This window comes from Pleurodeles waltl, chromosome 1_2, assembly GCF_031143425.1.
Source record: "Pleurodeles waltl isolate 20211129_DDA chromosome 1_2, aPleWal1.hap1.20221129, whole genome shotgun sequence".
Lineage (NCBI taxonomy): Eukaryota > Metazoa > Chordata > Amphibia > Caudata > Salamandridae > Pleurodeles > Pleurodeles waltl.
Genome location: NC_090437.1, coordinates 320,395,853 through 320,420,433, shown reverse-complemented (window position 1 = coordinate 320,420,433; position 24,581 = coordinate 320,395,853).

The following is a 24,581-nucleotide window of genomic DNA, read 5'->3' as shown; positions in this document are numbered from 1 at the left end:
ATCTCATTAGCCCATTTGACGTTTGCAGTAATGATGATTTGGAGCTAAGTTGCATACCATTTTCATATGACTAAGTTTGCAAGACTCTCAGCGTTCACGATGTGATAATGCAAAGATTTTTTTGCTTGTCTGTGTCCCTTTCTGCATAAACTGGTTTAGTGTCATGTTACAATCTTCCTGCTAGGTTCAAACTGGGACACAACTGTGATGGTCTACTTTCAAATATTAGGTTGGTTGTATGACATATGTGTACATGTGTGTGGGAATGTGGATCCAGTATGACCTGTCTGTGTGTATGTTGTCACTGTAACTTCAAGGTCTCCTCCTGAGTTAGTGGCAGCTGATGTTGTTGCAATTGTGTATTTCTCACATCATACACTTGAGAGAAGCCATTGATGACATGTTCACGTACACATGGATGGTCCCACCCTGTCTCTGAACACGTGTGATGTGACTTTCAAATGATCTCCAATTTTGGGCTGGATGAGAGACTGTTTCAGTTGTTTGGATCCGGCATGTGTAATTGTCACATTTGTACTCTTGTTGGGCTCTGTGTATGGTAATGTAACATGTCACATCCTACCCTCTGTGCATACAGTTGTGATGTTTATTTTTGGTGTGATGAATTTTAATGGCATTCTTGATCAATGAGACGACATTCATCTTCAGCTATTTCAAACTAAAGGTGGTCAGAAATGAATAGGCCAAAGCATGATGTGGTGTTTGTTATCTGTGTTTATTTACAAGTGTGGAATACAAGTGATTATAATAACTTAAGTAAAAAAATTGTTCACAAGCTGTTGGCGCCTACACACTCCTGCTGCGGTGTTAGGTTGTTCCCCCTCCTGTTGCAGGCCAGCATCCTCCTCATCATCATCCTCAGGCATGTCTGGGTCCGGTTCAAGGAGGGGAATGTTCCTTTTTACACAAATATTGTGTAATATGGCACAAGTGAGTATGATCTTGCAGACCATCTCTGGGGAGTATAGTAGGCTTCCGCCAGTGATGTCAAGGCAGCGGAACCTTGACTTTAGGATCCCAAAGGTCCTCTCCACAATGCTGCGTGTCCTCTTGTGGGCGTCATTGTATGCCCGCTCAGCAGCAGTATTTGGGTTCCCATATGGTGTCATTAGCCAAGGCTGGATGCCATACCCCTGATCAGCTGAAAGAGAAACACAGAATGGTATCAATTAGATGTAGGAGGCACTGTTGTACGTATCTTTGATGGCAGTAGTTGTGTTGTGTTGTCTGTGACTATTTTGTGTACTAATGTGACAACCTATGGTTGTTGGTGGAAACTTTGGCATTGTTTTTTTTCCTTGGCTGAGCAAGTGTTTGTTGTCTAACTGTTTGTCAGCAGGATGTATTGGTTTCTCAAGTACAGTGTGCCCTCCCTTGCATTGTGACTTGTGACACAGGTGTCTGTGTGTCCTCACTGGGGGTGTGATGATAGTTCCATGCAGAGTTGAAACATGAAAGGGTATTAGAAACGTTCATATGAACATACCCAGGCCATCCCATCCCTTAAAAGTTATGCATTGTATTAGTGTACAGGTTATTGTGAGACTTCCAATTTGCAAGGTGACATTTAGGCAACCACAGTCATGAATGTCTTCACACTAAGCTGTGGAGTAAATTCAAATGTGTTAGAGGTTCAATGGTGACTTGTGACACATGGCTAGTGATGTGAGTACCTCAGTGTGTTCCTGTCTAGGTGTTGCTATTGTGGTGTATGTGTTGTTTATCCTAGAGGGTTTCTGTGCAGTGAGTATATCAGTAGATTTTTGTCCTTACCAACAAGTAGTCCATTGCCATACCGTCCATCCTGGAAGTGTTGGTTGATGGTGCAGTGACGGAAGATGAATGCGTCATGTACACTCCCAGGATATTTAGCCACAATGTTGCTGATCAGTCCTTGGTGATCGACTATGGCCTGCACGTTGATGGAATGTGTGTGCTTCCTGTTGCGGTAGAGGTGTTCACTCGCAGCAGGTGGCACAAGGCGTACGTGTGTGCAGTCGATTGCACCAAGGACGTGCGGAAAGCCACTGATGGCGTAGAACCCCTGTTTTGTTTCCTGCTGCTTCTGCACTGTGTTAGGGAAGCAGATGTGGCGGGGTGTCAGTCCAATGATGGCATCCAGTACTTTAGGCAGGAATGCGGAGAAAGATGGTTGTGAGATTCCACCAACCAGGGCACCAGTTGTCTGAAACGAGCCACTTGCCAGCAGGTGAAGTACGGCAAGCAGCTTTGTTTCGGTTGGGATAGTGCGTGGAGTCACTAAAGTGGGGGCCAATTGCTGTTCAATATTTGTCAGCAGCTGCTGAATGGCCTGCCAGTTCAACCGGTACCTCTGGATGATGTCTCGTTCCCTGAGGCCATGCAGGGTTGTTCTTGGGCGGAATATCCTCTCCTGCCTTCTGCACTGTCTTTGGGGTCCCTGCTGTTGTTGTTGTGGCTGCTGTTGTTGCTGCAGGGCTCTGCGTCTACGTGCACGTTGAAGAAAAAGCACCTCCATGTCTCCCTGTTGCTGCTCTGCTGCTCTGTTGTTTGTTCTGTGTGTTCTGATTAAGTACAGGTGTGTTTGCCCCATTTTAACGCCTGCCCTGACCCAGGCGTTAAAATTTCACGATATTCGTGCTTTGCGCCATTTTTTTGCGCCGCCTGCCGCGCGGGAGTGATTTTTGCCCTGGAGCATAAATACCACGCACCGCTATGTGCGTCTGTTTTTGGACGGGAACGCCTACCCTGCATGTCATTAACGCAGGGCGGGGTGCCGCTTCCAAAAACTGGCGCACATAGCGCCATTTTGCTGGTGCGCCGGATCGGGCGTCAGGGTTTAAATATGGGTCAACGTTTTTCGCTGAAAGTGCGTCAAAATTTTTGACGCAAATTCGGCGCAAACGGAGTATAAATATGCCCCTTAGTATTATTTTTTGGAAGGGAATGCCTAACTTGCATATCATTGGTGCAAAACGACGCAAAGTGGTTTCACGCATCCAAAAAATTACGCCAACGCTACATTTTGACACTAGACGGGTCTAGCGTAAAAATATAAACATGGAGCTCAGTTTGCAGTGCTTTTGCGTGAAAAAAAGACACAAATGCAGCGCAATGTATAAATATGCCCCTAAATCTGAAAACGAATATGACCAAAACTTTTGTTATGGCGTGTGAGCCTAGAAATCTTAAGTCTTGCCAACTGGCTATGCAGGTTAAGCCCATTGCAAGAACTCATAGGTTTCCCTATTGGGGTGTAACATTTGACTCTAAGGGCTGTTGGGCACTGTATCTGACAAAAAGGATACAGAGATTTTCGAATGCTGCTTGTTTTCCGTTTAATCTGACATCCTCAATTGGAAGGAAACCTGTGAACCCATTTCTAGAAGTTTATAAGAGTAAGTGCCTACCAGTCATCATTTATTGCTCAGGAGTGTAGAGATACAAGAATGTGAGCATTCTGCAGACCTAGGAAGATGTCTTTAGTCCTCCCAGGTCGTTGTCCTGACTGTGATGCATTAGAAGTTGAATCTCATGTATGTGGGAAATTACATCAACTTAACTCCTCTGTTGTAATGGTGTTTGATTTAGTGTAAACAGCAATCCACTTTTAACTGGGAGGTCATTGATGACTGTTTATCTTGTGACCAGGGTGTCAGATTCCATGGCTCTCTTCCATCCAACAAACCAGCAACATGCTGGGTAGGCCTTCACTTTTCTCTAACACCAGAGCATTAAATCCTAAAGAGAAAGGGTAGCTGAAAGCAATTTCATGGCCCTGAAGAGGAACGACTTGGAAGACATAGAATCAAATAACACAACAAATATTGAACATTGGGATATGCACATGGGTGTGGAGTCATATTAAGATATGGGGCCTGATTTAAGAAACGTGGTGCTGCACCCAGTGCAGCACCACTTTTCTTGCGCTATGGCAGTACCATGATACGGGGCACCATGGAGGTAGGTAGGGGAAGTAGCGTCAAAACTTTTTTACTCTAGGTCAGAGCTTTGCAGGATTAGCGTCAACATATTTTACACTAATCCTTCAAAGCCCATTGAAGCCCATTGAAATTGAAAACAATGGTGTGCCTCATTTTAACACCTGCTCTAGGTAGGCGTTAAAAGTGTTGATAAAAATGACGCAAACAAAATCTTTTAGATTTCTTTGCGCCATTTTTTCACCCCCCCAATGGGGGAACGCCCCCTTTGTATACATTATTCCTGGTGTAGGCATAATGTAGCGCAAAGGGTTCCAAAGTGGTGCAATGCATGCATTGAGTCACTTTGTAAATTTGGCAAGGCGATTTTCGCCTTGTTGTGCCACATTAGCATAAAAAATGGATTCTAATGTGGCGCAAGGAGGCACTAGGGGCTCTTAAATCTGCCCCATGGTGTTTGATACATGGGATTGAATCTTACTGACCAAATTCAGGTCTTGGATTATTGAAGGTTATTTATGTTTTCCCCTAGGCCAGTTTGATCAGTCAACCATTATGATATGCCCTTGTGATGAACACTCTGTACAGCGTTTATTGCACTTTACTTTTATCTGCAAATTGTATTGTGAATATACTGAAACAATGATAACTCCAATATTAAGTAGGGCTTTTTTGGTAAAATGTATGCGTGCCTTAATGTTCCTTGGATATCTCAATGCTCCCTTAGTATGTTTAGCGTTTGAACTTTTTTTTAATCTGCCTTGTGTCACTGGGGAAAGTGTATGTTTTAACTTTTTACTGTAATTTTGGTTGTCTGTTTACTGATTAATGAAATACTGGGAGAATTTTTATTGTTTGACGGTTCTGTGTTTATTGTATATACATAGTTATTGTGTGCTTTTGTGGTTGTTTTTTTTACTGATAGAATAAATCTTCATCCATTCATTCCTTCTCATAGCTTACTCATACTTGTTGCTCGAGACTTCTCACGGAGCTTCAAAAAAGTATCTTCAAAGCTGCTTAGATTTATTTATATCAGTGTATTAATGGTAGTCCAACTGTGCTTTACACAAAGCTATCTACAATAAATTGTATGAGATATGCAAAATCAACACAAAGCTTCAAAAGAAACTAGGAATAACTCCTAAGAATATAAAACCTGGAAAAATCCACAGAAGTGACATGAAAAGAGATGCTATCTGTTTACCCTTCAAAATAATTAACAGTTGCAATGAATGATATTGTTAGGTCTCACAATTCCTAGAAACGAGGAGTTGGAAATGAGTAGGGGAGACAACCATTTATAAACTGATTGAAAACAGCAACAGATTGACCTGCTTATAATTCTGCCAATGTTCCAGTAAAGGGAGAGCCTCTCTGCGATATTAGGTACATGAGGCCAAAGAGGCCAACATTCACAGAAGCGGGCTGCGGCAGGCGAGGGATACCACAACAAAATGTGTAGAGCTCCCACTACATCCCCAAGTCAACAATGTCTTAAGTGACCACAACGTGCCTCTAGAATAATGATGATTCAAGAGCCAACAATCATGGCAGCCCCACTATTGCTATCCATGTGCAGCATGTCATTGCATCGCCCATCAAAACCAAAACAGGAAGCATAGACGAAAACCCAATGGAAGCCAGCAGCACTTCTGCAGCTACCTGCAGGTCAGAAGCACAGGGGAAGTGGCTCATCCTACAGATTCCTGGAAAACAGTTTTTTGGATTAATATTAAGAGTTCTTGGAAAATTATGCTTTGTTATTTTAAGGGACATAGGGATAGAGATTGTTGAAAATGTGTCATAAACAATGTATAGTGGTTGAGTACCAAGGTTGCACACACGAGATTAAGAGGCTGTGTCTGTCAGCTCGACTAAGGGCTGGTGGGAAGTGTAGCTGGTTAGAGAGCTTAACAATTTTCCAGTAATTACATACCTCAGTGTTCCTGAACTTGGCTATGGGAAACCACAAGAATTGATTGGTTAATCGTTCTGGAGGATGGGAATGCCCTTGGAGAGTGGAGGAACTTGAGGGATTCCGTGCAGAGCAGGAACTGAAGGGCTCGTGGATGAGATTTAAATGACAGTAGAATGGGAATTGGTTAGAAAAACCCCATACAGTAGTCCAGCTCCCACACATTTTAGCTGACACCCATCTGGAAGGGACTTCATCAACTGCATGATCATAGTAGCAGACTGGATGCAAACTAACTGCCTGCAACTCATCTCAAACAAGATAGAAGTACTGGTCTTCAGGAACAAGACCTCTGCATGGGACTCCCCCTGGTGGCCGTCAGAGCTAGGACCAACACCCACAGACCACACAAGAAATCAAGGGATCATCCTGGATGACAAGCTAAACATTACGGCTCAAGTCAGCGCAGTATCCAACCCCTGCATCTACATCCTACTCATGCTGCAAACAAATCTTCAAATGGTGGCCTCAGAACAGCAGACCGACCGTCACACAACCATTCATCACCAGCAGGCTGGACTACAGCAAAATTCTCCATGCCAGAATCTCCGAACAACTCCTACACAGACTCCAGACCATCCAGAATATCACTGCAAGACTTATACTTGACCTTCCATGCGGCACCCACACCACTCTTCAGGAAGCTACCGTGGTTCCCCATTCACAAGTGCAGCCAATTCAAACTTTTCATGCACACATGCAAAGCCCTACACAACACAGGACCAGAAAACTTGAACATCTGCATACATTTTTATGAACCCAACAAACGCCTATGCTCTGCCTCACTCGCACACATTCCCCGCTTCTGCAAAAGCAAAACTGGGGATCACTCAGTCATCAATATCACACCCAGGACGTGCACCAACCTCCCTCAACACATCAGAGCCTCCTCCTCACTTCAGTTCTGCGGAAACTTCAAGACCTAGCTCTTTGTATAACCACCTTGGGGACAACAAACTTACACATCTGCCCAGGACCCTGGATACCCTCTTGGGCGATTAGTGAACTATGCAAATAAATAAGTGCTTAATTTGAGCCTGTGGTTTCCAGTGCTCGGCCCATAATTGTCAATACCAACACTTGTGACAGTCTACCACAAGCTGGGGCTGTCTGGCTTTTTTAGAGATGACCAACAGCAACAGTTAATTATTAATTCAATACATATTTAAAGTACTGATTACCAATCAATCATAGCATTTGTAAAGCGCACTACTCACCAGTGAGGGTCTCAAGGCACTGGGGGAGGGTGCTACTACTGCTAGAACAACCAGGTCTTGAGGTGTCTCCTGAAGGTTAGCAGGTCCAGTGTCTGTCGCAGGTGGATAGGAAGGGTGTTCCACGTCTTGGCGGTGAGGTGGGAGAACGATCTGCCACCGGCGGTCATTCTATGGATGTGTGAAATGGTGGCGAGGGCAAGGTCAGCGGAGCGAAGGTGGCAGGTCAAGTGTAGAAGGTGAGTCGTCTGTTGAGGTATTGTGGTCGAGCGTTTTGCAGTGCTTTGTGAGCATGGGTGAGGAGCTTGAACGTGATTCTTTTGTTGACAGGGAGCCAGTGCAGGTCTCTCAGGTGGGCTGTGATGTGGCTGTGGCGGGGGATGTCCAGAATGAGGCTTGCGGGTGATGAGGCCTACTGCCCAAGCCACTCTTATAGCTTTGGAGCCTGGAACAGTCTGAATAGTCACACTTTTAGTAGTGTGATGTGTAGGAGGCTGGTCCTCCATGTAGTATGCAAAGCTAGGCACACTGTGCAAGGTGTCCAGGCAAACACATGTTGGTTTACAGGGGTAAACACTTGATCAGCTAATGCTCTAATTTTTAAGGTAGCTTGGTCGAGCAGTTAGGCCAATCACGGAGAAGTGCAAAGCATTTGTTGTACTCACAGCATCAATCTTCTAACTCACACACTCAAGGGAATAACTTGAGACCACTTTATAGAAATACATCAGAAATTTATGTCATTTTTAAGTCCAAGGTTATCAAAATTGGTTAAGTACTTTTCAAGATATTAATTTTTTAAGTTTAATAAAAATATTATTTTTGTGTGTAACTACGCACCATAGGAATTAATGGAAGATCACCTTTAAAAATACATATAAAATCGCACAGTTGGTTTGCCAAGTTCTTCTTTTGCAGATTGGTCAAATTAATCGGTGGGCACACTGCCAGCTGGAGGAGTTTGGGCAGCTCCCGTTTTCAGCTGGAGCTGCAGGAGAAGGTCACAGGAGCTGGTGCAGGGTCACTGCAGGGGACCACTTGGAATAGCACTGCAGAGGTAAGTTGAAGGATAGTCCCTTGGGGTCCCCTTGGATTGTCAAAGTTGCAAGGGGTGGGGGACCCTTAGAGCACAGCAGGTTCCTTGGTGCAGAGCACAGGGCACCAGGGTGCAGAGCGAATCGGTGAGCCAAAGAGCTGTGCCCATGGATGCCATCTGGAGCAGGAGGTAAGTTGGTTCAAGGATTGTTTGCAGGACAACAGGGGCACTCTGGTGGGAGGTCCAGGATTTTCCTGAAGTCCCATGACTCGGGCTTCCTCCTGGTCCTTTTTAAGCCTTGGGAGGACTGGTTTTCTCAGTGTCTGATGTTAGTTGACCAATACCCAGGGTATGGGTATGGTATGACCACTAGAGGGTACAGTGCCACCAATCTTGGCACACTTGCAGGGTCTGTCCTCATGGTTGTTGGTGTTTTGTTTGGTCCAGCTACGCCTCCAGTTTAGGAGTTAGCAGCTGGTCAGTGAAGTGACCATCACTGGCTTGCTGGATTCTTGCTGTTGTAGAGTGGTACCTCCACTCTGGAGGGAGTTCTATGGCAATTTCCAAAGTCTATAAGTCCTCTGGGTTCTTTAGAGTTTTCCCAGCTTTCCAGCAGCTCATCAGCTGTGATTGTCAGGTCCTGGGTGCAGCAGGCAGGGTTTGATGCCTTTTCTTGGTTGCAGCAGGTCCACAGTTCTTGTGCCTTGGATCTTCTTGGTGCTGGTCTTCTTTTGTCCATCAAATCTGATTTCCTGGTCTAGAGATGCCCACTAAATACTGTATTTAGTGGGCGTTTTAAGGGAAACCTGGTAGTGACAATGGGTCATTTACCTTTCTGCGGCTAAACATACTAAAGTGACCACTTCATGTGGAGAGAGTCACTTCCGTTTCCCTGATTGGCTATTTTCTCTCCATCCAATATAGAGGAAAATGAAAAGGAGTGCCCACCTCGATGGCAACACCTTAGGGGTGGTGCATGCCAGGTGGGGACCACTCCTCCTACTCTTTGTGTAGTTCCCCACCTTTGCTCCCACCAAAAGTGGGGGTTTACAAAGGGAGTGACCATCTGCTGCTAGCAGCAGGCCTGGGGATCAAGTCTCAAAGGCGATGGGCCCTTTGAAGCTCAACGCCAGGGCAATGCTCATTCCTGAGGGAGGGGGTGTTAGCACCTCCACCCAGGAAGGGCTTTGATCTACAAACAGAGAGATGGATCTCTTCCCCAAGGCTTGTTGATTGGGTGTCTGGAGGTGGCAGGCTGGATAGGACCAGTCAGCAACCATGCCAGGGTAGCTAGCTTTTGCAGGGGCACCTCTAAGGTGACCCCTGGGTACATTTAGGGATAAATTCAACATTGGTACCAGTTTGGATTTATCATTCTAAGTTGTTTGATACTGAACAACCCAGAGTTCAGAGTGGTCATTTTGTAGCTGGGAAACTCGTATTGACCAGTGTCCAGCACATGTATTACAATGGCTGCTCTGTGCACTCACTATGTCCAAAGTTTGGCAAGGTCACAGAGGTGATATATTGTTCATGTAGCTATGCCCTCACATATAATATGATGCACCCTCCCTTAGGGTTGTAAGGCCTGCCAGAGGGGTGTCTTATCCATAGTGTATGCACTGTATACTGGACAGGGCACACAGGCAGTGTGCCATGTCTAGTTTGTGCTTTAGGCTTGCACCAGGAAACTCAGCCTGTAATGGCAGTGATGGGTGCATCTGGATGCATGGCCCTAGAGGGTGGCACAATCAGTGCTGCTGCCATCAGGGGCCTACCCTTAGTACCCCATGCCCTTGGGTACCTAAGTACCTTTTACTAGGGACGTATAGTGATAGCTAATGGTGTATCTAATTGTGCCAATGCATCACAACAGTTTTATGGAAAGAGCTTTGACCCAGGGGACCTGGTTAGCAGGGGCCCTTGGCACTATCAATTTCTAGGCTAAATCATACATCAGGCAAAAAGCGGGGGCTAACCATGGCAATAAGAGGCCTTTTCTCACACGATGCTCAGTGGTTGTATTATTACTATCATTGGCAACAAGGCAGGGATAATGTGTGGTGCAAGTTACAGTGGCCCCTGATGACAGCCCAGGCACTTATGTTTCGTTTACAAAATAAGCACTGAAATCAATATAACATGACATAACATAATAAAACAAGTGCAGTCAGCTATGGTGATAGACACGGGAACTGACCAGCAACTGGTCAACAATTGCAGATTCCAATTGACCTGACTTAAAATGAAAGAGTAACTGAAAAAACTGCCACAAAAACACAGGGGCCTGAGGTTTTGTCAGAAAGTAAATAGTTTAGAGATAAAACAGATAGTAAAGGCCCAAAAAACAAATGAATAATGATTACTTTATTCCTAGTGCACTAGAAATAGGCTCTACCAAGATACAGTTATTTTAATATAGTCATCGGGTGCATCAACAAACTCCTACAATTTCCTCAAGAAGCAGCTTTTTTCCAGCAGAAAATATCTCATTTTCATGAAGAGGTTCCTTGATAAAAGGAAAAAGCTGTCCTCTCTCAAAGCAAGGGCAAGCTGCTATGCTAAAACAAAGCATCATGGTGAAAATGTGGCTCACATCTGTACTGTCCATCCCTTCAAAGCCATACAGGTGTTATATCAGAGATTTGAGTTGAGTCAAGGTATTCAGGGAGGTAGAGCCAATCGCTCCATATTCTTGTGCTTGCCATACGGCCTCAGGCCACATGCTAGCATCACCAGCTCCTGGCTTTGGCTCACTGGACCAACACTTGAGGAAGAACTGAGGTACCATTCATGCCATGTGTGTTTGTGGAATATTCACGGAAAGTCGCCAACAATTCATTTACTGTTCCTCCAAAACCATGACAACCTGCTGAATAAGGGCAAAGCATGACAAGGTCTTCAAGCTTGTGCACCAAAGTCTTCTGGTTGTTGCTGCGCATAGAGGTAAGGCACAAATGATATAATTTGGTGAAGAAGCAGAGCAGATTCAATATTCTTCAGACTCCTAGCTACGTCTTCTGTTGGAGTATCAGCATGAGTCCATTGCCAACGGGTACCAGTTACTGATCTGGTGGGTAGGCATCACTAACCCCAGCACAAGCTGCACGCAAGGAGGCAGTGGGAAAGCTACCCATGGGTACCCAGTTATAGTCAGGGCCACTGGAATTATGCTGCAGGAGTGGGCCAAATTATGCAGCAGAGTTGAGTAAATTATACAACAAGAAAACGCAAATTATGCGCCATATTGCAGCTTATTTTTTAATAGTATTACGTCATTATTTCATCATTTTAAAACTTGGTAACACCTCATTAGTACCAGTTTAACACCAGAATATAGCAATAAGCAACAGAAAGATGACCAGTCCAGCTTTGAAAATGGACTTTGATAGCGTGACAACACGCGTTGCTGCATTTTAGTAACTTTTGAACCATTTGAGCTAGAAACAATTTTTAGGGTTAAAATCTGTAAATTATGCTGCAGATGAATGATTATGTGGCAAATGCAGCAACTCTATAATTAGACAAAAAAACTCTATAATTAGACAAAAACTGCTATGGTCATACAATTGCATAACTCCAGTGGCCTTGTCATAGTACTCACATGTCACCTGCATCCAGTCCCTCCTATTTAGCTGACCTGACCTTGCTCTTTATCAACTACATTTGTCTCTAGCTTTAGCTAACTTCAGTAGCTGTATGTATGTGTCACTATCACACACTTTTCACTAAATACTTGGGGGCATATTTACAAGCCCCTAGCGCCACCTTTCGACACCACAGAATCATTTTTTTGCACTAAGGCGGTGTTAAAGAGGCCTTTATCCGATGCTGTATTTACAAAGTGGTGCAATGCCTGCATTGCGCCTCTTTGTGAACCCTTGTGCCACATTGTGCCTGTGCCTGGCATAATGTATTCAAGGGGGGTGTCCTGACGCAGGGAGGCCCGAAAAAATGGTGCAGTGAAATTTACAACATTTCACTGCACCGTTTTTTCGGTCATTTTTAACGCCTGCTCAGAGCTAAAATTACACACCCATTTCAATCAATGGGCCTCCCTGTGTTTTGCTGCATTAGTGTCAAAAATTTTGACACTAGTGCATCAAAGCGCCACAATAGCATCAAAAATGTTGACGCCATTTTCCTAAAGACCGCCATGGTGGGCCGTTTTGTAAATAAAGTGTAACTATGGTGTTGTTAGGTGGGGCAGGGGCGAAGCATGAAAAGTGGTGCTTTGGGACCGACGTGCCACTTGTAAATCTGCCCCCTAATATGCCGCAGACTCAACTTTTCGAAAATATTTATAACATAAACATACAGCGGCAACTTCTCTGGGTCAAAGTTTAGGCTGAACAGATGAGTGATGTCACTTGTAGTAGAGATTGATTTTGCTGTTTTATTACAATTAATCCACTGTAGCCTTTTCTGCACTTTCTTTTCTGATTTATTTGCCAAATTAATCGTGACTTTCTCCACCTCATTACTTCCTGTTCTTTTCCGCACATCTGCTTTTCCCCCTGCATTAGTTCCCAATATATTCACGTGCCTCCTGCCTAGCCATAAATCGGCCCACTTCTCCTGCCAAATTGTATTCAAATCTGACTTTCCATAATCCACCCTCGTTGTCCCTGGCAGTACTTCTGGATTCTGCCGAGCCTCTGCTGGCTGTGTTCGATTTCCTGAGGTGGACTTCTGCCGTCGGTGATTGACAGCGTGGAGACACTGCATCCAGAGGTACCGAGTCGGGAAGGTAAACAACGGTGCCGGCAGAAACTGCGGCAGGGCGGATAAGGACGAGCAATTAAAACCACCGAGCACATGCAAAAAGTCTATTAATAACCAAAGGCATTGAATCAATATTTCTTTTAACAAGAGAGCTTTGAGGCCCTGTCCCATGCTCCCCCTGAGCCCGCCAGGCCCAGTATTAATTAAACGCAGCGCTGGAAGGCGCCTTGGTCCCCAGCCGTTCTACGTCTCCAGAAGCTGCCTTATAGCAAGTGACAGGAGGCCTTGCTTCCAGCCGTGCTAACCACGAGCATCACGGGGACAGGTGTCGCTGGCAGCAGACGGCGGGCTCAGTAATGAATTGGCACACTGGCTCCAAATTAATTTATGGACGCAGCCTTTCAGTTGTTTTCTTAAGTTAGGCAACGGTATACACATATTCATGTGCATCTTCAAAAATGTGCGTGAAAATTCAGGGAACAGTTATTCATTTTTTTGGAACGCTAAAGAGGGGCAAAATGAAGCAGAGAGGAAAAGAACTGGTGGGAATATTTGCATATCTCACAGTACCACAGCTGGCTACCACTTCGTGGTGCGATTTCACGATCAGAAGTGTTTGGTGCATAAGGAAATTGGATAATAGTAAAAGAATATACAAGGACAGGTTGATAAAATACATATGGAAAGGTAGACGGGCAGGCATAAAAAGACAGACAGACATACAGGAAGAGGAGACAGGTGAACAAATAAAAAAAGACGGCCAGACTGCAGAATTGCATAGATAGATAGATAGATAGATAGATAGATAGATAGATAGATAGAAGACAGAGAAATGCGTTTATGTGCCATCAGTCAGCATGTTGCAGCTGCTTCCCGACAAAGTGCTAGTTCTTTAGCCAAAAGGTCGTCCAAGCATTTCTCCAAATGGTAACCTTGACAAATTCGCCTTTGTGGGACATGATGAGGTGTGAACGCGATCTCCAGGCTCACCTCTCTCCTTTAATTTTCGTGAGCAATATTTGCCAGCTGTGCCATGCCACATCAGCCATGCCGGTGGGCCGGTATCAATGACAAATGCTCTCCAGGGTGTGGAAACTGGAGGCCCAAAACTCATTTCAGGGGTCAACTTCATTTTAACTCCAATTTGGTTCATGTCATCTACTGGGTATGCAAACCATGCATTATCTGCATGTTTAAGCAAGGACGCAGATCGAAGGAGATTATTTTTTAGACCAAGGTAATACTTTGGTATTCTTTCCACCTTAGAATCATTTAATATTTTAGCAAAATTCAAAGAGGGAATCGTAAACTCCCAAACTTCCAACAAAACCACTTAATTTTTTTCTGGGTAAGTAACATCAAGTGCAGTCAATTTAACTCCATCAAACGGTTGACACAGGCACTGATAAAAGGATGGAAAAATGTAAGATGTGAGAGCAGCCAAAATCGCACGGCTTATATCAGCATTAAAACCAGATGTTTCGCTAATGGCGCAGACTGATAAAGCTGCACAGATAGTGAGGTCTTTCGGCTGCTCGTTTTTCTGCTCGGGGTGGCATTCATAAACGTTTCTTTATTTTATTCTTTAAACCAGAGATTGTGGACCTTCTGGAGAAGCACACAGAGGAATGTGGATTGGATTTATTTTCTGCGGTTTCTTCCATTTGGTAAAATAGCGTGTAACTTCTCAGGTTATACTTGTTTTGGGAACCTTTTTCACAGATGAAGGCAAAATTATTTTACGGATCATTTTGCTTTCAGTGTTTGCAGGCTGGTCCGATAAACTCGAGTCTGTGCAGACACACTGCATCTAAATACCGAACTATTTCTTGTTCGTCATCTTTCAAGTGAATGTCCTGGGTTTCCGGCTCCTACTCTTGTCTCTTTTGCCCTGCCTCATCTCCTCCTTCCAGTGCATCTCCCCTGTTCTCCACTCCTATCCTTGCTTCTTTCACCCTGCCTTGCCTCTCCATTCCCAGTGCGTGTCCTGTTTCTTCCACTCCTATCTTTGCTTCATTTACCCTGCCTTCCCGCCTCCATTCGCAGTGCATGCCTTGTGTGTGTAACACTCCATTTCTTGTTTCATTTACCCTGCCTCATCTCCTCCTTCCAGTGCATCTCCCCTGTCCTCCACTCCTATCCTTGCTTCTTTCACCCTGCCTTGCCTCTCCATTCCCAGTGCGTGCCCTGTGTGTTCCACTCCTATCTTTGCTTCATTTACCCTGCCTCGCCGCCTCCATTCGCAGTGCATGCCCTGTGTGTGTAACACTCCATTCCTTGTTTCCTTTACACTGCCTCGCCTTCCCCTTCCCAGGGCATGTCCTGGGTCTCCTACTCCCACTCTCACTTCTTTCAGCCTGCCTCGCTCCCCCTTTCCAGTACTTGACCTGTGCCCCCCACCCCTATCCTTGTTTCTTTCACTCTGCCCCGCTCCCCCTTCCCAGTTCATGTCCGGTGTCTTCCAGGTATATCCTCGCTTCTTTCACCCTTCCCTGCCTCTCCAAATCAAGTGCATGTCCTGCATCTTCCACTCCTATCCTTGCTTCTTTTACCCTACCTCGCCTCCCCTTTACCAGGGCATGCCTATGAGGGGCAGAGAAAGTGACACAACGCGCCATTTGCCCTTCACTTTCCTTCACACACACACATTCACAGACACACACTCATACACTCTCTCTCACATACCCTCTCTCACCCGCAAGCACATACCCACAACCTACATTGAATGCATTCTTTTACTTACCTCAGCTGCTAGAGAGGGTCATATTTCATGTTAACTCTACTCCAATTTTTATTGCACTAATACTGAAAATTATAACATTATTCAGTATGAGTGCAATAAAAAACTTGGCAAAAACAAGGAAAGTGAATCCCTAGCCGATATCCATAAGGAGGAGCTGCACTTCTGTTTCTGGCACTGATTTTGCCACCTCTGAGGCCAGGGGTCGCAAAGGTAGTGCCAGAGGTCACAATGGGCAAGACAGGGGTTGCAGGTGCAACCCCTGGCGACCCCCTAAATGACGCCCATGGGCAAGTCCTATATCTTCCACTCCACTGGGAGAAAAGGCCTCTTTTTTACATGGTTAGCCCCTCACATTTTGCCTGGTGTATGTTGTAGCTTAGTAATTGTAGTGCCCAGGGCCCCTGCAAACCAGGTTCCGTGGGCCAGAGCCCTTTCCCTAAAACTGTTGTGATGTGCTGGCACAATTGGATACACCTTTAGCTACCACTATAAGTCCCTAGTAAAAGGTACTTAGGTACCCAGGGTATGGGGTACTAAGGGTATGCCACTGAGGGCAGCAACACTGATTTTGGCGCCCTCTAGAGCCATGCATCCAGATACACCCAGCACTGCCATTGTAGACTGGGTGTCCTGGTGCAAATCTAAAACACAAACCCGACTTTTGTGCCCTGTTCACCATACACTGCATACACTGTGCATAAGATACCCCTCTGGCGTTCTTTCCAAACCTAAGGCAGCGTGAACCATATTATATGTGAGGGCATAGCTACATGAGCAATAATGTATTGTAATTGTATTGTAATAGTATTTATATAGCGCTTACTACCCCTGACGATGCGTCAAAGTGCTTTTCGGCGAGTAGCGCGCTACTGCGGAACGCAAAAGAAATTAGTGGTAGATTAGTATAGGGAAATATGAGTACAGTTTAATTTTTATTATGAGTTACTTTGAGCCGCGGATATGTGAGTTTGTTAGTTGGATTGACTGGAGTAATAGGGGTCGGGGTAATGGAGGGAAGAGTCCAGAAGTGTTAATTGGGAGTTTATAATAATAGGATGAGGCTTGGGATGAGTAAAGGGGGGATGGAGGAGGGAAGAGTCTGTGAAAAGGGTTAGGGAGATCATAGTAGCAGGAGGGGTTTTGGATGAGTCAAAGGTGAGATAAATGAGAGAGAATTTGGTAGGGTTACTTGAGAGATCATGGTAGTAAACTGAGGTTTGGGTGAGTTACATGTGGAAGGGGAGAGAAGAGCTTAGGCAGGGTTGTTTAGGAGATGAAAATAGTAGAATGGGTTTGGGATAAGTCAGAGTGGGGATGGAAGATAGATTGATAGAGACATGACATATGGTGATGGGTAGACAAAGTAAGGCTTACAAGAGAGTAGAAATATAATATTTGTTTTTATTTATAATTTTATATATATATCTATATACATATATACATATATACACTCATTTTTTGATCATTATTTTTATTTATTTTATTCATGATTATTATTTAAAAAAGTTTTAGTTATTTATTTATAATTCGAATTTTATTTACAGATTTTATTTTATTTTTATTTAATTTTTCTCTAGTACAGTAGGATTAGAGTAATAAATAAATAGATATGTAAATACGTAGAAAGCGAATATATGTTCAAGGAATATAATAATAGGTATAATATGAGACGAAAAGTAGTATTGTATAAACACAGACCTTCAAGATTTGTAATATTTGAAGTATTCTTTTCTAACATATATTTATCTTTACTCAATTTTTGAATAGCCAAATGCTTATGATAATAAAACATTTGATCAGGGTGATATACAGTGAGAGAAGGGATTCATAAGTATCTTATATAACAACTTACCTCGGAGTTATGCAATGACCTATGAACATGTTAAGCATAGAATAACATACATATATATATATATATATATATATATATATATATATGTATATATATATATATTTATATACATATACATATATACACACACACATACATGCACATATATTTACATACATATACATATTTAAATCGTGGGTAAATATACATTGGTTAAACAAGTTTAAGGAGTATGTGTGTGATTTATTGTTATGACATAGTAGTGATACATATTTCCTAAAGAACTATACATATCTAGAATATACACATAATCAGATTAAAATATTTATCAACACAAGCATATGCAGTTCATAGCTGTTTGAATATGCTGGTTATGAAGGAAAGAGCCAGCTCTTGAGAATCTTCTAAGGACAACATAGTTATCTGTAGATCTTATATTTGGGGGTAATGAATTCTATAGTTTAGCTGCTTGATCTACCACTATGGTTTTTTTCTTGTAAGGCGGGATGCCAATCTTGAGCGGAGGTTTCTTTGTTGAATGTATTTATTTATTTTGTTTCTGATAAAGAGTGGTCCTGTTCCATGTATAGCTTTGTGGGTGATACAAAGCAGGTTGAAGGTGCATCTTCTGGCAATGGGTAACCAGTGTAGTGCTCTCAAGGCAGGTGAGATGTGGGCTTGTGGCTTTACATGTAATAGTAGCCTGGTAACGGAGTTCTGACTATGTTGTAGTTTTTTCAGATAGAGATGATCCAATGGCAGAGGCCATTGGCATAATCCAATTTGGATAATACAAGTGAGATAGTAGCCTGCACATTGTGTGGAAATCCGAGGTGGGGGAAGAAGCGTCGTAGAGTCTTCAAGGTGATGAAAGCTTGTTTGTGCTAATTTGTCCACTTGGGCATTCATTGTTAACTTGGAGTCCATGGTAATTCCAAGGTTTTTAACTTCCTTAGATAATTGAGGAGGTGGTGCGAGATCGTCAGGCCAAGCGCACAGTAGTTCATAATTTTTCCAGTCACCACATATGAGTATTTCTGTTTTGGAGGCATTTAGTTTGAGATGGCTCCAAGTCATCCACTGATAACGGCTCTGAGGCAACTGAAGATTTGTGAGCTCTCAATGTTTTTGGGGCATTCTAATTTAAGTAGTATTTGTGTGTCATCTGCATAGTTGTAGCATGTGAGTTGAAAATCATTGATCAGTTCTGGTAATGATATCATGTAGATGTTGAAAAGCAAAGGTGAGATGATTGATCCTTGGGGGGCCCCTGCTTTTGCGAGGTAGGGTTTGGACGAGAAGTGGGGAGTAAAGATGAAATTAGTTATTTTTGAAGGCAGGATGTAATCCAGTCAAGAGCAGTCCCTTCTATGCCGGCTTCGTGGAGTCTTTGAATTAGGGTGTCATGGTCAACTGTATCAAAGGCAGCCGAGATGTCCAAGAGAAGTAATGCAACAACTCCATTGCGGTCGACTGCTTTTTTAAGATCATACCAGATTGCTATGAGTGCAGATTCAGTGCCTCTTCCTGCGTGGAATCCAGTTTGGTAGTCTGAAAGTATGGAATTGTCTTCAATGAATTGTGACATCTGGGCGAATGCTGCTCTTTCTATCAGTTTGCCCAGGAAAGGTCCATTTGTGATTGGTCTGTAGTTGTTGGGGTCCTGCGGGTCTAGGTTTGTTTTCTTTAATAACCCTTGTATGTATGCTTTTCTCAGGACTACAGGAAAAGTTCCTGTAGTTAAAGAGTTGTTGATGATTCTTCATACAGGTGTGGCAGCAAAAGTAGATAAAAGAATGTTCTTGAAGATGTGTGGTGGGCAAGGGTCAGAAGGGCAACCAGAAGGTCTTCTTGCTTTGACCAAATCCATAAATTCACCTTGTGCTATTTGTTTGAAGGACTGTAGAGGCTGGGTTGGTTTATTCTTAGAGAGTATTTTAGGAAAGGGGTTGGTGCTGATGGTTTTCTTCTGTTTTCAATAGGAGTCCAATGTGTCTGCCTTGGTTGTGTATTGAGTTGCCAGTTTATTTGTGAAATCTTGAGTAGTGGGATGACTTCCTTCCATGCATTTAGGTTTTCAAAATTCATCGAGAATTTTATAAAATTCTTTGGTTGCAGATTTAGCATTTTGAATTCTGACTGAGTAGTACCTTTTTTTTTAGCTTTTTTGATTGATGATTTGTATATTCTGTTAAGTTTGTGTAGCTGCAGTTTGTCTTGACTGTTGTTTGTTTTGATCCAGGTCTGCTGCAACTTTCTGATTTGTTGCTTTATCTTTTTAAGTTCTGTGTTTCTCCAAGGTGTTGGTTTTCTTTTGTCCTGTTTAATTTTTTCTGAGTGGCATTAGGATATCAAAAGCTTCCTGTAGCCACTCATAAAGTTTTGGAACATAATTAATTGTATCTAGATCTGTGTTGGCTGTTAAGTGTGTTTCTAAGTCATCAAAATCGAGTTTGCTCCAAGGTCGATAGTTGCATATATGTAAGTAGTTGTGCGGTGAGTTGATTTGTGGTGTTTTATGTCGGAAAGTTATCAAATGGTGGTCTGCTATGAAGGGTAACTAGTTCAGGCTTAGCATATATGACATCTAGGATGTGTCCAGCAATGTGTGTGGGATTGTGTATAATCTGATGTGGGTTCAATGCGACTAGACCAGTAGTGATAGCTTTTGGATGGGGCATACTGGGTTTGTCAAACCTAATGTTTAGGTCCCCAAAAATGCATAGGTTTTAGTATAATGTAATAAGGTTTGAGACTGTATCTAGAAAAGCATCTGGGAATGTCATCTCCCAAACACGATTCTGTTATGAATAGTAAGTCAGGTTGTGTGTCTGTGAGCAGGTAGTAGATGCAGTGCTTGTTTTTTTAAAGTGACCGAGCATTTATGAGCTGTCAGTTTAGAAAAAGTGTGTTAGTGGTGGTGTTGTTTTGTTTAGGAGAAGGGTGAGCAGTATATTTTGAGCTTGTAGCAGGTGTGTTGTTAGTTGTGATAACTGTGTGAGGGTCCCAATAGTCTTGTTTTTCAATGTAGTGTTCTTCTTCCAGCAGGTGTAGGAGGTATTTTGTTGGGTCTATGTGTGTGTGGGTGGTGGACTTGGTGGCTGAGAGAGACATGAAGAGTGTAATTTTTTTGTAGGGTAGCCTTATTATGTAATAGACAAGGGGACGCGAAGTTGTTACAAGTGGCATGTGTAGGAAAGTACCATCTTGCCTGGCATGTTACCCCCATATTTCACTGTATATATGTTGTTTTAGTCTATATGTCACTGGGACCCTGCCAGGCAGGGCCCCAGTGCTCATAAGTGTGTGCCCTGTATGTGTTCCCTGTGTGATGACTAACTGTCTCACTGAGGCTCTGCTAACCAGAACCTCAGTGGTTATGCTCTCTGCTTTCCAAATTGTCACTAACAGGCTAGTGACCAATTTCACCAATTCACATTGGCATACTGGAACACCCATATAATTCCCTAGTATATGGTACTGAGGTACCCAGGGCATTGGGGTTCCAGGAGATCCCTATGGGCTGCAGCATTTCTTTTGCCACCCATAGGGAGATCTGACTATTCTTACACAGGCCTGCCAGTGCAGCCTGAGTGAAATAACGTCCACGTTATTTCACAGCCACTTACCACTGCACTTAAGTAACTTATAAGTCACCTACATGTCTAACCTTCACCTGGTGAAGGTTAGGTGCAAAGTTACTTAGTGTGTAGGCACCCTGGCACCAGCCAAGGTGCCCCCACATTGTTCAGGGCAAATTCCCCAGACTTTGTGAGTGCGGGGACACCATTTCTCGCGTGCACTATACATAGGTCACTACCTATGTATAGCATCACAATGGTAACTCCGAACATGGCCATGTAACATGTCTAAGATCATGGAATTGTCACCCCAATGCCATTCTGGCATTGGGGTGACAATTCCATGATCCCCTGGGTCTCTAGCACAGAACCCGGGTACTGCCAAACTGCCTTTCCTTGGTCTCCACTGCAGCTGCTGCCAACCCCTCAGACAGGTTTCTGCCCTCCTGGGGTCCAGGCAGCCCTGGCCCAGGAAGGCAGAACAAAGGATTTCCTCTGAGAGAGGGTGTAACACCCTCTCCCTTTGGAAATAGGTGTGAAGGCTGGGGAGGAGTAGCCTCCCCCAGCCTCTGGAAATGCTTTGATGGGCACGGATGCTGCCCATCTCTGCATAAGCCAGTCTACACCGGTTTAGGGATCCCCCAGCCCTGCTCTGGCGCGAAACTGGACAAAGGAAAGGGGAGTGACCACTCCCCTGACCTGCACCTCCTAGTGGAGGTGCCCAGAGCTCCTCCAGTGTGCCCCAGACCTCTGCCATCTTGGAAACAGAGGTGTTGCTGGCACACTGGACTGCTCTGAGTGGCCAGTGCCAGCAGGTGACGTCAGAGACTCCTTCTGATAGGCTCTTACCTCCTTCCTAGGTAGCCAAACCTCCTTTTCTGGCTATTTAGGGTCTCTGCTTTGGGGAATTCTTCAGATAACGAATGCTAGAGCTCATCAGAGTTCCTCTGCATCTCCCTCTTCACCTTCTGCCAAAGGATCGACCGCTGACTGCTCAGGACGCCTGCAAAACCGCAACAAAGTAGCAAGATGACTACTAGCAACCTTGTATCACTTCATCCTGCTGGCTTTCTCGACTGTTTCCAGGTGGTGCATGCTCTGGGGGTAGCCTGCCTCCTCTCTGCTCCAGGAGCTCTGAAGAAATCTCCCGTGGGTCGACGGAATCATCCCCCTGCAACTGCAGGCAACAAAAGACTACATCACCGGTCCTCTGGGTCCCCTCTCACCACCACGAGCCTTGTCCCTGGAACTCAGCAACTCTGTCCAAGTGACTTCCACAGTCCAGTGACTCTTCAGTCCAAGTTTGGTGGAGGTAAGTCCTTGCCTCCCCACGCTAGACTGCATTGCTGGGTACCGCGTGATTTGCAGCTGCTCCGGCTCCTGTGCACTCTTCCAGGATTTCCTTCATGCACAGCCAAGCCTGGGTCCCCAACACTCTAACCTGCAGTGCACAACCTTCCGAGTTGTCCTCCAGCGTCGTGGGACTCCCTTTTGTGACTTCGCATGGACTCCGGTTCACTCCTCTTCTAAGTGCCTTTTCTGGTATTTCTGCGGGTGCTGCCTGCTTCTGTGAGGGCTCCCTGACTTGCTGGGCACCTCCTCTGTCTCCTCATCCAAGTGGCGACATCCTGGTCCCTCCTGGGCCACAGCAGCATCCATAAACCCTAACCACGACCCTTGCAGCTAGCAAGGCTTGTTTGCGGTTTTTCTGCGTGGGAACACCTCTGCAAGCTTCTTCACAACGTGGGACACCCATCCTCCAAAGGGGAAGTTCCTAGTCCTCTTTGTTCTTGCAAAACACCAAGCTTCTTCTATCCAGTGGCAGCTTCCTTGCACCCTCAGCTGGCATTTCCTGGGCTCCTGCCCACTCTCGACACTGTCGCGACTCTTGGACTTGGTCCCCTTGTCTTACAGGTACTCAGGTCCGGAAATCCACTGTTGTTGCATTGCTGGTGTTGGTTTTCCTTGCAGAATCCCCCTATCACGACTTCTGTGCTCTCTGGGGGTTGTAGGTGCACTTTACACCTACCTTACAGGGTCTTGGGGTGGGCTATTTTTCTAACCCTCACTGTTTTCTTACAGTCCCAGCGACCCTCTACAAGCTCACATAGGTTTGGGGTCCATTCGTGGTTCGCATTCCACTTTTGGAGTATATGGTTTGTGTTGCCCCTATACCTATGTGCTCCTATTGCAATCTATTGTAACTTTACACTGCTTGCATTACTTCCTTTTGCTATTACTGCATAATTTTGGTATTGTGTACATATATCTTGTGTATATATCTTACCCTCATACTGAGGGTACTCACTGAGATACTTTTGGTATATTGTCATAAAAATAAAGTACCTTTATTTTTAGTATATCTGTGTATTGTGTTTTCTTATGATATTGTGCATATGACATCAGTGGTATAGTAGGAGCTTTACATGTCTCCTAGTTCAGCCTAAGCTGCTTTGCCATAGCTACCTTCTATCAGCCTAAGCTGCTAGAAACACCTCTTCTACACTAATAAGGGATAACTGGACCTGGCACAAGGTGTAAGTACCTCTGGTACCCACTACAAGCCAGGCCAGCCTCCTACAGCATGTTGTTAATTTTGTTTGCGTCTGTTTAGTGTGGAGTTATGGGTTAGGGGTGGTGGAGGAGCATGTGGATCATTATGTGAGGCTGTAAATTGTGCAATGGATGAGAGGTGGGTGAATGAATGTTCCTGTGTTAGGGTGCTTATGGTAGATGTTTGTGAACAGTGAGAATGTAGGGGTAAAGATTGGTCAGGATTTGTTTTCTTTGTATAGTCATGGTTGGTGAGAGTGGGTGTGACGATAAGTTTAATGAAAGTTTGTGTTGATTTGATGTGCTGATGTGTGTGGTCTGTATTGTTTTTGTAGAAGAGTAAGAGGGGATATTGATATAGTGGTTTTCTGTGAGGGATTTGTATGTGAATTAGTGCTGGTGAGTGGAATTAGAGTATTACAGGGGGTGTTGATGTGTTTTGGAGATGAGTGAATGAGGTGTGTAAGAGGGGATGGATGTGAAACAGGGGAGTTTGTGTTAGTTATGATGACTGGAAGAGGTAATATATGTGGTGGAGTGGAGTGTGAGGATTGTATGGTTGTATGTAATTGGTGAAGAGAGGGGAAGGGCGTTTGTAGAGGGTGTGTTGGAAGGCTGGGTTTAGGTATTGTCATGATGAAAAGGGGGTCTGTGTGGAGCAAATAGAGGATAGTGCTGTTGGTTTGTATGAACAGGGACTGGATATCTGGATGGCTGAAAGTAATGTATAATGTGGTGTTGTGTTCTGTGGGCAATGGCAGGTTGTATTAGTGGGAGTGGACAGAGTAGTGTTTGCTGTGAGAATGAAGGTGTCTTACTGTTGTAGTTGTGGTGGATATGTGTATAGGTGTTGTATATGGGGTATTGTGTTGGATGATGAGACATTGCAATCTGTATGTGGTCAGTTTGTGATGCAGGAGTTGAATGTCTTTGCAGATAATGTGTTTGCATGTTGATGGATGTGTAGGGAGTAAGTTTC